A 4211-nucleotide genomic window follows, 5' to 3' on the forward strand; every position below is an offset into this window, starting at 1 on the left:
CCAATGCCTTCAGGGCACTTTTGGCCAGCGGGAGAGGTGTGAGTTTCGAACTCCGGCAACCTGAGGCTGACAGCTTTGTGGAAGCAGCCGCTTAAAGGCCTGAGCTAGGGCCAGGCCCCCTGTGATAAACTTTTTAATGTTGATTTTTACTAATATTTTCTGAGCTATTGGAATCCTACTCAGGAAGTTGTCTGTGTACAAGGAAGTGTTTCCTCTGAATTTTGTTCTAAGATTTCAAAATTTCAGGTCTTATATCTTAGTCTTTGATGCATTTTTAGTTGAGTGTTATGCAGGGTAGAGATGGGAATCTAGTTTCAGTCTTCTATGTATGGATTATCAGTTTTTTTAATACCGTTTTTTATAGAGGCTGTCCTTTTTCTATGTATGCTTTGGGCCCTTTGTCAAAAATCATTTTGCTGTAGTTATGTAGATTTATCTCTGTTCTGTAATATTCCATTGGTCTATGTGCCTATATTACACCAGTACCATTGTATTTTTGCTCTGTAGTATATTTTTAAATTGAATACTGTGATATCTCTAATATTCATCTTTTGCTCAGGGTTATTTTGGTTATTCTGGATCTTTTATGTTTCCATTATTAGTTTTAGGATTTTTTTCCTACTTCTGTGAAGAATGTTATTGGTGTTTTGATAGGAATTGCAATGAGACTGGAGAGATTGCCTTTGGTAAAATGACCTTCAAAAAAAAAAAAAAAATCTACAGATCCATGATCATGAGAGGTCTTTCCATCTTCTAATGTCATAATCAGTTTACTTTGTTAGTGTTGTGTAATTTTTTCATTGTAGAGGTCTTTCACCTCCTTGGTTAGATTGATTGCTAGGTATTTTATTGAATTCTTTTTGAAGGTATTATGAATTATTTTCTTGATTTCTTTCTTAACTAGTTCATTATTGGTGTACAGAAAAGTTGGGCTTTTGTTTTCTTTTGTATGTATCTTGGCACTTTGCTGAATTTGTTTATCAGAGCTAAAACTTCTTGGGGAGCCTGTATGATTTTCTATGTATAGGGTATTATCATTTGCAAATGAGAATTATTGGACTTTTTTTCCTTTCCTATTTGTGTTCCTGTTATTTCTTTCCTGGCTAAAATTTCAAGTATTTATTGACTAAGAGTATGGAAAGTGAACTTCTTTGTCATTCCTGATTTTAGAGAAAATATTTTTAGTTTCTCCCCATTAGATATGATACTGGCTGTGAATTTCTCAGCCATAACCTTTTCGATCTTGAAGTATGATCCTTCTATACCTAGTGTCTTCAGATTTTTATCATGATGAGATGTTGAATTTTTCAAATGCTTTTTCTACATCATTTGAGATGATCATGTGCCTTTTTTCATCCATTAATTTATTTATTTATACTGGGAATTAAACTCAGGGCTTCTTGCTTGCCAGGCAGATGCTGTGTCACTAAGCTCCATCCCTGGCTTTATCCATTTACTTGTGTTCATTGGTTTGTATACATTGAACTATCCTAGGAATGAAACCAAGTTGATCATGGTGTATCATCATTTTAATATTGAATGGTTTGGAAGTATTTTATTAAAGAGTTTTGTGTCTATCTTCATCAAGGATGTTGCTCTCTAATTTATGTGTGTATATCCTTATCAGGTTTTGGTATCATACTAATATTGGCTTCATAGAATGAATTTGGAAGTATTCCTTCCTTTTGCATTGCATGCAGTAATTTCAGGAACATTGGTATTAGATCTTATTTAAAACACCTGGTAAAAATTCCATAGCCAATCTATTGGTCCTGTGCATTTTATTGTTGGGAGACATTTTCATTTGTTTCAATCTTTTTTCTTATTATTGACCTATTTAGGTTTATATATTCCTGGTTCAATTTTGTTAGGTTCATTGTGTTTAGAAATTTATCCATGTCTTCTAGGCTCTCCAGTTTATCAACCTATAGGTTTTCAAAGCAGACCTAGTGTTCCTCTGGATTTCAGTGATGCCTGTTGTAATTCCCATATCCTCCTTCTTATAATCCCTTGATTTGAATCTTGTCTTTCTCTCTTTTGGTTAAATTGGCTAAGGGTTTATCAGTCTTGTTTATTTTATCAAAGAACCAACTCTTCTTTTCACTGATATTTTAATTTATTCTTTTAGTATCTATTAATATTCTCTATTTTTCTATTAGTTGGCTTTAGTTCTTGTTTTCCTTTGACTTTCAGATACATGATTAGGTTATTTGAGATCTCTTTGAGTTTTTGATGTAGGCAATTATAATTATAAAATTCCCTCTGTATGTACTACTTTTGTTATATCCCAGGGATTATGGTTCCATTTTCATTTGATTCCAGGGATTTTAAAAATTTTTCCTTGATTTCTTTAATGACTCATCAGTCATTCAAAGTTGAAGTTTTCATTCCATGTTGTTGTATAGTTTTTCTTGCCGTGAATTTCTAGTTTCTATTATGTTCTGTTATTATGACAGCCATTATTTTAATAATTTTGTATTTGTTAAGACTTCCTAAATGGTCTACAATATGATCTATTTTGGAGTTATGTGAATTCCCTGAAGAAATGTATATTCTGCAGTTGTTGTATTGAATGTTTTATAGATAGCTGTTAAGTTTATTTGATTCATGGCATAATAAATCTCTGATGTTTCTTTGTGAATATTTTTGTCTAGATGGCATATTTATTTAATTTTATTTTAGATGACATATTTATTGATGAGAGTAGAGTTTTGAAGTCATTCCCTTGTTATTGTATTGGAATGTAGTTGTTTTTTCACATCAGGTGATGTTTTATGAAGTTGGGCGCTCTGATGTTCTGTGAATATCCCTTCTTGTTATATTGCGATACCTTCTTGGTAGGTTGGTTCCTTTACCAATATGTGTCACCTTTCTTTGTATTTGTAATTTTGTAATTTTGGCTAGAAGTCTGCTTAGTTGGCTACATATACTTTTGATTCTAGATTCATGTGCAGGTAATAATCATTTTCTGTTTTTTTATTTTAAGTCTGTGCCTGTACTGGAAAAATGTGTTTCTTTCAGGCCGCAAATAATTGGGTCTTATATTAATCCAATCTGACAATTTGTATCTTTTAATTAGAGAATTAAGGCTATTTACATTCAAAGTTACTATTGAAAGGCATGTACCAAGTCCTATCATTTTGGTATTTTTCTATTTTATTCTTTCATGTACCTACAACTTTGAACATTTGTTCCTTAGAAGCTAAATCATTTTGAATACATGATGATAAACTCAGAATGTAAGTACTTTTGCTCTTCAGTATACTCTATGAGAAAATTTTTAAGTGATTACTCTTGAAATAGAACTGTTTGAAAATACAAAGCATGGTTCACCACAAAGGCAACTAATCCAAGTTTCTTCATGAATCAGAATATCATGGAAATAGTAGATTTGAAATAATATAATAAAGACTATCTCTAATAGAAAAATATAACCAGATGTGATTTGTTATTAGATGTGACAGTAGGCATTTTTTCATTGAGGCCTATATGTATTGTCTAAAGGAATTGAGTGGGTCTTATACCTAAAGGATCCCCACGGAAGTATGCAGAACAGCAGCAACTTGTGAAGAACTGAAGACAGGAAATCGATACACATTCTTACTGTGTAGCTAGCAAGAAATTCAGGAATTTCTTGAGATATCTCTGAATAATAGAGTATAATAAGATATATGTTCAATCCTATTGAGAATTTCTGTGTAGTTTAAAATGTTCAAAAGCTTAAATGTGTATTTGTTAAAGACTCTGAGGACATTTTAGAATTGTTTAGTGGATAAGTGATGATTAAAAATATTTTTTCAGTTTGAAATCATATCACTTGTCTTAGTTTTTGTTGTTCCTGAGACAAAATACTCTGCATCCAAAGTTAAAGGAGAAGGGTTTATTTATTTACCTCATAGTTTGTTGCAGTTTCAGTCAATAGCTGGCTCTGAAGCAGGGTTGCATGGCAGGATGTTGCAGAGGTGAAACAGTTCATGGAATCACAGAAAGAAAGCACTGAGCAACAAGCAGCAGTCTGCCCCTTCCTTTCATTCCTTCTGTGCTAGCCACCTTTTTGATGGTGCCACCCACAGTCAGGGTGGGCCTTCCCATTATTCACACTCAGAAGTATGCTAAGCCAGTAATTGGATTAATTTAGTATTCACTTCCTTAATCTTAGCATTTCACAGTCTAGATCCACCCATAACTGCATGAGGCTTTTTTTTTTTTTT

At 32.7% G+C, this 4211-nt stretch overlaps 1 protein-coding gene across 2 annotated transcripts in view; it reads left to right on the forward strand.

Moving 5' to 3' along the window:
• Pign (phosphatidylinositol glycan anchor biosynthesis class N) overlaps positions 1-4211 on the forward strand; it is a 150650-nt gene that overhangs the window by 8802 nt on the left and 137637 nt on the right. The window lies entirely within an intron of this gene.

The sequence above is a fragment of the Octodon degus genome, unplaced genomic scaffold, assembly GCF_000260255.1.
Source record: "Octodon degus isolate 3935 unplaced genomic scaffold, OctDeg1.0 scaffold00097, whole genome shotgun sequence".
In the NCBI taxonomy this organism is placed as follows: domain Eukaryota; kingdom Metazoa; phylum Chordata; class Mammalia; order Rodentia; family Octodontidae; genus Octodon; species Octodon degus.